General features: G+C 40.4%; 1 long non-coding RNA gene across 4 annotated transcripts in view; it reads right to left on the reverse strand.

The window, feature by feature from the left end:
• LOC134734106 (uncharacterized) overlaps positions 1-12091 on the reverse strand; it is a 314108-nt gene that overhangs the window by 13936 nt on the left and 288081 nt on the right. The gene's annotated exons all lie outside the window — the stretch shown is intronic.

Consider the following 12091-nt stretch of genomic DNA (forward strand, 5'->3'; position numbering starts at 1 on the left):
TGGCCTATAATATGCTGCCTGCAAAGATCTGGTGAATGAGTAAATGTCCTGCAGGGATGGAGAAAACATGAGCCTGTGGCCTGGAAAAAGAGGCTTCATGCTTTCTCTATATCCTGTCTGGGTTGAGCCAGCAAATGAGGTCAATGTTTAATCAATTGATCAACTAAGTGCAGTTAAACTATAGCTTCTCATACAGAATCAGAGATGAAAGAAAATTGAAGTTGGAATTTTCCTCAGAAAAAGAGTAAGCACTGATATTTCAAAGAGAAGATTCTTAGATGAAAACATACCCATCTCCTGGTTGTACTGGCAGGTGGGATGTTATTAGCATCCCTGATAAGCAACAAGATGGAGCCCAGGGCTTATGTATGTGTTTCTCTCTCTCTCTCTCTCTCTCTCCCCCTCCCTCCCTCCCTCTTACCCTCCACTCTCCTCTTGCCCAAGCAGAACAGTCTTAAGAGAAGGGAAGTGCAATTACACAGTGTCTGTTTAAAATTTAAGAGGACAAAAATGAGTTGAGGGTTTTTTTTTTCTTTTTGCAGGAAACAAATTAGCCCACAGTAGACTTGTGCCTGCAAGCAGCCCATTTAATTTGGTTATTTCCTACACCTTGAGGCTAGCTTTTTCTCACTAATTCTGCCAACCTTTTTCCATATCAGGGCTTATCTCCTTGTTGTATCTAGAATCATATGACAAGCAAGAGTCCTAGATGTATTTTATCTACCTAATCATCCCACTGCCTTATTCCAGAAAGAATCTAAGGTGATGAGTCATTTTTTATAAGCACAGTCTCTCCCCTCAATTGATGCCCAATGGTTTCAGCCAGTGCTTATTAAAATTTCATTAAGCATCTAGTTAAAAATCAATTGTTGAAGTTCATGCTTCTAATATGCTTGGGATATCGAGGACCTGGCGCCCTAAAATGACCATGCAGGAAGTGCCTGCTCATGGCTGTCTTGTTGCAGAAGATCGTTGTGCCAGTTTGAGCTGGCGGAGGAATTTGGATCTCCATCCTGAACTCCAGGATTATGTGCCCAACTGCCTACAGAAAATTGCTGTTTGATGTCTCCACAGTCGTCTAAAATTTGAGATGCTCGAAATTTAGCTCACTGTCTTACTCTCATCACAATACAGGGACTAAGAGCACAGAATCTGGTGCCAGACTGCCTGAGTTCAAACCCTTGTTCTACCACCTTACCAGCTACAAATGGACAAATGACTTAATCTCTCTGTGCCTCTCTTTCTTCACCTATAAAATATGAATGCTAATACTGCCTAGGTCTATCTTCTATTCTCTGCATTCTTCGTGGGACAATTCTCTTCACTTTCTCCCTAGGTCTTGCTTTTCTCCAAACTCCACAGTGCCTTGTGTATGCCTCAATCATGGTCCTTACTACTCTGCATGGCATTTGTCTGTTTACTTGGCTATCTCCTGTTTCCTTTGATTTTCTTGATGATGGGTCTGTATGGTATGGTTAAGATGAAAAACTCTGGAGTCATTCTGCCAGATTTCAATTTCAGTTCTATCACTTCCTAGCTGTGTGGTTTTAGGTAAGTTACCTAAACTCTCTATGCTTCCATTTTCTTACCTGTAAGGGTAATAGAAATACCTACTTCATAGGACTATTGTGAAAATTTAGTTACTTCACGAAAAGTGCTTGATTCTCTTCCTGCCACAAAATAAAATAAATAAATAGAGGTCATTATTACTATTGTTATTAAACCAGACCTATTATTAATTGGGACCTCAAACTGTGCCTAGCAAAAGCTGGCAACTTAAAAATAGGTATAAAGCTAAAAAAAGACACAATGCCCCTGCTTGAGACAGATTTAGCTCCTCCTCACTGGGCAGCAAATGTTTGCAGAGCACTTAGGCCTTGCTGTTCCTCAGGAAGGGAGGCCCTCAAGGACTGTTGCGTAAGACACTGTGCCACTTGTTGCAGAAGGAAGAGTGTGCACTTTGAACTCAGAAGTCCTAAGTCTGCCAGCAAAAACCTCCGATACGCTGGACAAATTACTTAACATCTCTAAGTTTCCTCATCTGTAAAATGGAAAATAATCATATCTACTTTGCAATGAGCATCTATTAAAGTTAGGAAAAAAAGGCAATTTCTCAGCATTATTGCAAAACCATTCTAATCAAAACTTATGCAAAACTCAACAGAAGAAGGTAGTAATGGTGAATGTTGGCACAATGTTAATAGGCAGGGAAACAAGGTCATTAAAGAGAGTGTGTTTCCCATGGTAACACGCTGAAAAACTGTAGTGCAATATCACAATCAGCATACTGACATTGATACAGTCAAGATATAGAACATTTCCTTCCTCACAAGGAATGCTTGTGTTGCTCTATTATACTCACATCCACTTCTCTCCTGCCCTCATCCGCTCCTTAACCACTCATATGTTCTAAATTTATATAATTTTGTCATTTCAAGAATGTTATATAAATGGAATCATGCAGTGTATAACCTTTTGAGATGGACTTTTTCATTCAGCTTAACTCCGTTAAGATTTATCCAAGCCGTTGCCTAAATCAATGGTTCATTCTTTTAAATTGATAAGTAGTATTTCGTGGTTTCAGTGTACCAAAATTTGTTTAGTCATTCATTGTTGAAAAACATCTGGATCATTCTCATTTACAGGATATTACACGTAAAGCTGATATCAACATTTACATACAGGTTTCTTTGTGAATGTATGTTTCCATTTCTCTAGAATAAATGCTCAAGAGTGTAATTCCTAGGTTGTATGCTAGTTGCATGTATAGCTTTATAAGAGATGAGCAAACTGTATTCCAGAATGCCTATATCAGTTTACATGCACACCAGCAATATATGAGTGACTCAGTTTCTCTCCATTCTTGCCAGCATTTGTGTTGTCACTATTTTTTGTTGCAGCCATTTGGTTAGATGTGTAGTAATATCTTATTATGGTTTTAATTTGCAGTTCCCAAATGGCAATGATATTTAACATCTTTTCATTTGCTGTTTTGCATAGACATATCTTCTTCAGTGACATATATGTGCATATCTTTTGTTCATATATTTTGTCCACTTTGTTCAGCAACATAGTTGAAAAAGCCATCTTCCTCCATTAAATTGTTTTGGGACCTCTGTCAAACATCAGCTGGGCATATTGGTTTGGGTTATTTATTTCTGGTTTCTCTATTCTGTATTAATTAATCTCCAGGTCTAGCCCTCTGCCTAAATATCACACAGACTTGATTACTGCAGCTGTATAATAAGTCTTGAAATCATGTAGGCTGATTTCTCTCACTTTACTCTTTATTTTCAATTTTGTTTTACCAATTCTGGTTTCTTTATCTTTTCTTTTTTTTATTTTTTATTATTATACTTTAGGTTTTAGGGTACATGTGCACAATGTGCAGGTTTGTTACATATGTATCCATGTGCCATGTTGTTTTGCTGCACCCATTAACTCGTCATTTAGCATTAGGTACATCTCCTAATGCTGTCCCTCCCCCCTCCCCCCACCCCACAACAGTCCCCCGAGTGTGATGTTCCCCTTCCTGTGTCCATGAGTTCTCATTGTTCAATTCCCACCTATCAGTGAGAACATGCAGTGTTTGGTTTTTTGTCCTTGCGATAGTTTACTGAGAATGATGTTGTCCAGTTTCATCCATGTCCCTACAAAGGACATGAACTCATCATTTTTTATGGCTGCATGGTATTCCATGGTGTATATGTGCCACATTTTCTTAATCCAGTCTATTGTTGTTGGACATTTGGGTTGGTTCCAACTCTTTGCTATTGTGAATAGTGCCGCAATAAACATACGTGTGCATGTGTCTTTATAGCAGCATGATTTATAGTCCTTTGGGTCTATACCCAGTAATGGGATGGCTGGGTCAAATGGTATTTCTAGTTCTAGATCCCTGAGGAATCAACACACTCACTTCCACAATGGTTGAACTAGTTTACAGTCCCACCAACAGTGTAAAAGTGTTCCTATTTCTCCACATCCTCTCCAGCACCTGTTGTTTCCTCACTTTTTAATGATGGCCATTCTAACTGGTGTGAGATGGTATCTCACTGTGGTTTTGATTTGCATTTCTCTGATGGCCAGTGATGATGAGCATTTTTCCATGTGTTTTTTGGCTGCATAAATGTCTTCTTTTGAGAAGTGTCTGTTCATGTCCTTTGCCCACTTTTTGATGGGGTTGTTTGTTTTTTTCTTGTAAATTTGTTTGAGTTCATTGTAGATTCTGGATATTAGCCCTTTGTCAGATGAATAGGTTGCAAAAATTTTCTCCCATTCTGTAGGTTGCCTGTTCACTCTGATGGTAGTTTCTTTGGCTGTGCAGAAGCTCTTTAGTTTAATTAGATCCCATTTGTCAATTTTGGCTTTTGTTGCCATTGCTTTTGGTGTTTTAGACATGAAGTCCTTGCCCACGCCTATGTCCTGAATGGTATTGCCTAGGTTTTCTTGTAGGATTTTAATGGTTTTAGGTCATATATTTAAGTCTTTAATCCATCTTGAATTAATTTTTGTATAAGGTGTAAGGAAGGGATCCAGTTTCAGCTTTCTACATATGGCTAGCCAGTTTTCCCAGCACCATTTATTAAATAGGGAAGCCTTTCCCCATTTCTTGTTTTTGTCAGGTTTGTCAAAGATCAGATAGTTGTAGATATGCGGCATCATTTCTGAGGACTCTGTTCTGTTCCATTGATCTATGTCTCTGTTGTGGTACCAGTACCATGCTGTTTTGGTTACTGTAGCCTTGTGGTATAGTTTGAAGTCAGGTAGCGTGATGCCTCCAGCTTTGTTCTTTTGGCTTAGGATTGACTTGGTGATGCGGGCTCTTTTTTGATTCCATATGAACTTTAAAGTAGTTTTTTCCAATTCTGTGAAGAAAGTCATTGGTAGCTTGATGGGGATGGCATTGAATCTATAAATTACCTTGGGCAGTATGGCCATTTTCACGATATTGATTCTTCCAACCCATCAGCATGGAATGTTCCTCCATTTGTTTGTATCCTCTTTTATTTCATTGAGCAGTGGTTTGTAGTTCTCCTTGAAGAGGTCCTTCACATCCCTTGTAAGTTGGATTCCTAGGTATTTTATTCTCTTTGAAGCAATTGTGAATGGGAGTTCACTCATGATTTGGCTCTCTGTTTGTCTGTGATTGGTGTACAAGAATGCTTGTGATTTTTGTACATTGATTTTGTATCCTGAGACTTTGCTGAAGTTGCTAATCAGCTTAAGGAGATTTTGGGATGAGACAATGGGGTTTTCTAGATAAACAATCACGTCATCTGCAAACAGGGACAATTTGACTTCCTCTTTTCCTAATTGAATACCCTTTATTTCCTTCTCCTGCCTGATTGCCCTGGCCAGAAATTCCAGCACTATGTTGAATAGGAGCGGTGAGAGAGGGCATCCCTGTCTTGTGCCAGTTTTCAAAGGGAATGCTTCCAGTTTTTGCCCATTCAGTATGATATTGGCTGTGGGTTTGTCATAGATAGCGCTTATTATTTTGAGATACGTCCCATCAATACCTAATTTATTGAGAGTTTTTAGCATGAAGGGTTGTTGAATTTTGTCAAAGTCCTTTTCTGCATCTATTGAGATAATCATGTGGTTTTTGTCTTTGGTTCTGTTTATATGCTGGATTACATTTATTGATTTGCATATGTTGAACCAGCCTTGCATCCCAGGGATGAAGCCCACTTCATCATGTTGTATAAACTTTTTGATGTGCCGCTGGATTCGGTTTGCCAGTATTTTATTGAGGATTTTTGAATCAATGTTCATCAAGGATATTGGTCTGAAATTCTCTTTTTTGATTATGTCTCTGCCAGGATTTGGTATCAGGACGATGCTGGCCTCATAAAACGTGTTAGGGAGGATTCCTTGTTTTTCTATTGATTGGAATAGTTTCAGAAGAAATGGTACCAGTTCCTCCTTGTACCTCTGGTAGAATTCGGCTGTGAATCCATCAGGTCCTGGACTCTTTTTGGTTGGTAAGCTATTGATTATTGCCACAATTTCAGAACCTGTTATTGGTCTATTCAGAGATTCAACTTCTTCCTGGTTTAGTCTTGGGAGGGTGTATTTGTCGAGGAATTTATCCATTTCTTTCAGATTTTCTAGTTTATTTGCATAGAGGTGTTTGTAGTATTCTCTGATGGTAGATTGTATTTCTGTGGGATCGGTGGTGATATCCCCTTTATCATTTTTTATTGCATCTATTTGATTCTTCTCTCTTTTCTTCTTTATTAGTCTTGCTAGCGGTCTATCAATTTTGTTGATCTTTTCAAAAAACCAGCTCCTGGATTCATTAATTTTTTGAAGGGTTTTTTGTGTCTCTATTTCCTTCAGTTCTGCTCTGATTTTAGTTATTTCTAGCCTTCTGCTAGCTTTTGAATGTGTTTGCTCTTGCTTTTCTAGTTCTTTTAATTATGATGTTAGGGTGTCAATTTTGGATCTTTCCTGCTTTCTCTTGTGGGCATTTAGTGCTATAAATTTCCCTCTACACACTGCTTTGAATGTGTCCCAGAGATTCTGGTATGTTGTGTCTTTGTTCTCGTTGGTTTCAAAGAACATCTTTATTTCTGCCTTCATTTCATTATGTACCCAATAGTCATTCAGGAGCAGGTTGTTCAGTTTCCATGTAGTTGAGCAGTTTTGAGTGAGTTTCTTAATCCTGAGTTCTAGTTTGATTGCACTGTGGTCTGAGAGACAGTTTGTTATAATTTCTGTTCTTTTACATTTGCTGAGGAGTGCTTTACTTCCAACTATGTGGTCAATTTTGGAATAGGTGGGGTGTGGTGCTGAAAAAAAGGTATATTCTGTTGATTTGGGGTGGAGAGTTCTGTAGATGTCTATTAGGTCCACTTTGTGCAGAGCTGAGTTCAATTCCTGGATATCCTTGTTAACTTTCTGTCTTGTTCATCTGTCTAATGTTGACAGTGGGGTGTTAAAATCTCCCACAAAAATGTTATTATTGTGTGGGAGTTTAAGTCCCTTTGTAGGTCACTCAGGACTTGCTTTATGAATCTGGGTGCTCCTGTGTTGGGTGCATATATATTTAGGATAGTTAGCTCTTCTTATTGAATTCATCCCTTTACCATTATGTAATGGCCTTCTTTGTCTCTTTTGATCTTTGTTGGTTTAAAGTCTATTTTATCAGAGACTAGGATTGCAACCCCTGCCTTTTTTTGTTTTCCATTTGCTTGATAGATCTTCCTCCATCCCTTTATTTTGAGTCTATGTGTGTCTCTGCACGTGAGGTGGGTTTCCTGAATACAGCACACTGATGGGTCCTGACTCCTTATCCAGTTTGCCAGTCTGTGTCTTTTAATTGGTCTATGTGTGTCTCTGCACGTGAGATGGGTTTCCTGAATACAGCACACTGATGGGTCCTGACTCCTTATCCAGTTTGCCAGTCTGTGTCTTTTAATTGGAGCATTTAGCCCATTTACATTTAAGGTTAATATTGTTATGTGTGAATTTGATCCTGTCATTATGATGTTAGCTGGTTATTTTGCTCGTTAGTTGATGCAGTTTCTTCCTAGCCTTGATGGTCTTTACAATTTGGCATGTTTTTGCAGTGGCTGGTACCGGTTGTTCCTTTCCATGTTTAGTGCTTCCTTCAGGAGCTCTTTTAGGGCAGGCCTGGTGGTGACAAAATCACTCAGCATTTGCTTGTCTGTAAAGGATTTTATTTCTCCTTTACTTATGAAGCTTAGTTTGGCTGGATATGAAATTCTGAGTTGAAAATTCTTTTCTTTAAGAATGTTGAATATCGGCCCCCACTCTCTTCTGGCTTGTAGAGTTTCTGCCAAGAGATCAGCTGTTAGTCTGATGGGCTTCCCTTTGTGGGTAACCCGACCTTTCTCTCTGGCTGCCCTTAACATTTTTTCCTTCATTTCAACTTTGGTGAATCTGACAATTATGTGTCTTGGAGTTGCTCTTCTCGAGGAGTATCTATGTGGCATTCTCTGTATTTCCTCAATCTGAATGTTGGCCTGCCTTGCTAGATTGGGGAAGTTCTCCTGGATAATATCTTGCAGAGTGTTTTCCAACTTGGTTCCATTCTCCCTGTCATTTTCAGATACACCAATCAGACGTAGGTTTGGTCTTTTCACATAGTCCCAAATTTCTTGGAGGCTTTGTTCATTTCTTTTTATTCTTTTTTCTCTAAACTTCTCTTCTCGCTTCATTTCATTCATTTCATCTTCCATCGCTGATACCCTTTCTTCCAGTTGATCACATCTGCTACCAAGGCATCTGCAATCTTCACGTAGTTCTCAATACTTGGCTTTCAGCTCCATCAGCTCCTTTAAGCCCTTCTCTCCATTGGTTATTCTAGTTATCCATTCTTCTAATTTTTTTTCAAAGTTTTTAACTTCTTTGCTATTATTTTGAATTTCCTCCCATAGCTCGGAGTAGTTTGATCATCTGAAGCCTTCTTCTCTCAACTTGTCAAGTCCTCCTCCATCCGGCTTTGTTCCGTTGCTGGTGAGGAACTGTGTTCCTTTGGAGGAGGAGAGGTGCTCTGCTTTTTAGAGTTTCCAGTTTTTCTGCTCTGTTTTTTCCCCATCTTTGTGGTTTTATCTACTTTTGGTCTTTGATGGTGATGTACAGATGGGTTTTTGGTGTGGATGTCCTTTCTGTTTGTTAGTTTTCCTTCTACCAGACAGGACCCACAGCTGCAGGTCTGTTGGAGTTTACTAGAGGTCTACTCCAGACCCTGTTTGGCTGGGTGTCAGCAGCGGTGGCTGCAGAACAGCGGATTTTCGTGAGACCACAAATTCAGCTGTCTGATAGTTCCTCTGGAAGTTTTGTCTCAGAGGAGTACCTGGCCGAGTGAGGTGTCAGTCTGTCCCTACTGGGGGGTGCCCCCCAGTTAGGCTGCTCGCGGGTGAGGGACCCACTTTAGGAGGCAGTCTGTCCATTCTCAGATCTCCAGCTGCGTGCTGGGAGAACCACTACTCTCCTCAAAGCTGTCAGTCAGACAGGGACATTTAAGTCTGCAGAGGTTCCTGCTGAATTTTTGTTTGTCTGTGCCCTGCCCCCAGAGGTGGAGCCTACAGAGGCTCCTTGAGCTGTGGTGGGCTCCGCTGAATTCGAGCTTCCTGGCTGCTTTGTTTACCTAAGCAAGCCTGGGCAATGGCGGGCGTCCCTCCCCCAGCCTCGCTGCCGCCTTGCAGTTTGATCTCAGAGTGCTGTGGTAGCAATCAGCGAGACTCCGTGGGCATAGGACCCTCTGAGCCAGGTGTGGGACGCAGTCTCCTAGTGTGCTGTTTTCCAGGCCTGTTGGAAAAGTGCAGTATTAGGGTGGGACTGACCTGATTTTCCAGGTGCCGTCTGTTACCCCTTTCTTTGACTAGGAAAGGGAACTCCCTGACCCCTTGCGCTTCCCGAGTGAGGCAATCCCTCGCCCTGCTTCGGCTCGCGCACAGTGCCCTTCACCGACTGTCCTGCACCCACTGTTTGGCACTCCCTAGTGAGATGAAACCGGTACCTCAAACAGAAATGCAGAAATCACCCATCTTCTGTGTCGCTCAGGCTGGGAGCTGTAGACTGGAGTTGTTCCTATTCGGCCATCTTGGCTCCACCCCCCCATTTCTTTATCTTTTCAGATGTGTTTTAGAATAATCTTTCCCACATTTAGAAAAAATCTTAGGTTAAGCCTATTATCAACTGTGGAGGACCAACACCTTTACTATGTTGAATTTTCCAATCCATGAATATGACATGTCTCTTCACATATTTGTATCTTCTTTAATATCTTTCATCAATGTTTTATATTTTTCAGCACACAAGTTCTTTACATATTTTGTTAGAATTATGTCTAAGTATCTAATTTTTAAGTGACTCTAAGTGGTATAATTTTTAATTTCAGTAATTTCATAATTATTTTAATTTCAGTGTCCATGTGCTCATTGCCAGTACCTAGAAATACAGGTAACTTTTGTATATTTATACTATATTCTGTGACCTATCTAAACTCATGTAAACTTTTGGTTATACATGGTTTTTTTGTAGATTCTTTGGGATTTTCTATTAAGACAATCATGTTATTTGCAAATAAGTACTGATTTATTTCTTCTTTTCTGATACTATATTAGTCCATTCTCACACTGCTATAAAGAACTGAGACTGGGTAATTTATGAAAAAAAGAGATTTAATTGACTCATAGTTCTGCAGGCTTAACTGGAATCATGACTAGGAGGCCTCAGGAAACTTATAATCATGGTGGAAGGCAAAAGGGAAGCAAGCAGGTCTTACTATGGTGGAACAGGAGAGAGAGAGGGAGCAAGGTGGAAAATGCCACACTTAAAACCACTGGATCTCATTACAACTCACTCATCATCATGAGAACAGCAAGGGTGAAATCTGCCGCCATGATACAATCACCTCCCACCAGGCTCCTCCTTTGACACATGGGGGTTACAATTTGAGATGAGATTTGAGTGGAGACACAGAGCCAAACAATATCTGATACATATATCTTTTGTTTTCTTTTCTTGCCTTGCTGCCCTGGCTAGAATTTCTAGTACTATGGGGTGAGAGTAGACATTCTTTCCTTGTTGCCAATTTTAGAGGAAAAACCATTCAGCCTTTTACCATTAAGTAGAAGTTAACTATAGGGTTTTTATAGATCATCTCAGTCAAGTTGAGAAATTTCCCTTTATTCCTATTTTTCTTAAGAGTTTTTACTATGAATGGGTATTGAATTTTATCAACTTTTTGCATCAATTGATATGCTTATGTGATTTTTCTTCTTTAGCCTATTAATATGGTACATTACATAATTGATTTCAAAAGTTGAACCAGAATTATATCTGCGGAATAAACTCCACTAGGTCACAATATAAACTTTATTTGATATATTGTCTAATTCCATTTGCTTTTTTTTTTTTTTTTTTTGAGATGGTGTCTCGCTCTGTTGCCCAGGCTGGAGTGCAATGGCGCAATCTCAGCTCACTGCAACCTCCGCCTCCTGGGTTCAAGGGCTTCTCCTGCCTCAGCCTCCTGAGTAGCTAGGATTATAAGCATGCGCCACCATGCCTGGCTAATTTTTATATTTTTAGTAGAGACAGGGTTTCACCATGTTGGTCAGGCTGGTCTCGAACTCCTGACCTCAGGTGATCTGCCCACCTTGGCTTCCCAAAGTGCTGAGATTATAGGCGTGAGCCACCACACCTGGCCCTATTTGCTAATTTTTGTCAAAGATTTTTATGTCCCTGCTTCAAGATGGCTGATCAGGGGAATTTCATGCTCTCACCCTCCAGTAGGAAGATCTAAGATGAGTAGATAATCACACTTCAAATAGAGTATCCAAGAGAGAACACCGGAATTCAACAGAAAAGTGACAGGCAATACCTAAAACAAAAAAGAAGGTAATGAGGCAGCATGCTCGGCTGGGACCAGCTGGGAGCCGAGGGAGACTCCCCAGTACAGGGAAAGGGTAAGTGAGAGGCCCTCAGTGGCTCATATTCTCACTGTGGACTCCTTTAATCCTAGCTATGAGAGAGTCCCTCAACCTTCATGTGACCTGAAACTAACATAGGGACCTTCTGGGGGATTGTACAGTGGCACTGACCCAGGGAGGAGGCTCACACTTAATTCCTCACATTCCTTGAGACCTTAGCAGCTATCACAAGGTACCCATTTTAGAACTCTGCCCCAACAGGCTGAGATGTTTCCTTACATACTGGCAAGGGTGGAAGTCTAGCCTCCTTACTTAGCCTTTGCTGGTATGGATGTGGGTGGTGCCACAGTTTTTTCTGTGGCATTTGGCTGAAGCAGTTGTGATGATTAATTTTATATGTTGACTTCACTAGGCCAAGAGGTATCTACAGATTTGGTCAGATACCATACTGGGTGTGTTATGTTTGGATTAGTAGAGTTCGTAAAGTAGATTTCCCTCCATGGTGTGAGTGTGCCCCTCCAATCAGTTGGAGGCCTACATAGAAAAAAAAAGCTAACCCTCTGGAGTAAATAGAAATTCCTCTTGCCTGACTGCCTTCAAAGTAGGACATAGTTTTTTCACTATCTTAGACTTGAATTGAAATACTGACTTTCCCTGGGTCTGAAGCTTGCCAATGGAAGGTC

The sequence above is a fragment of the Symphalangus syndactylus genome, chromosome 12 (assembly GCF_028878055.3).
Source record: "Symphalangus syndactylus isolate Jambi chromosome 12, NHGRI_mSymSyn1-v2.1_pri, whole genome shotgun sequence".
NCBI lineage: Eukaryota > Metazoa > Chordata > Mammalia > Primates > Hylobatidae > Symphalangus > Symphalangus syndactylus.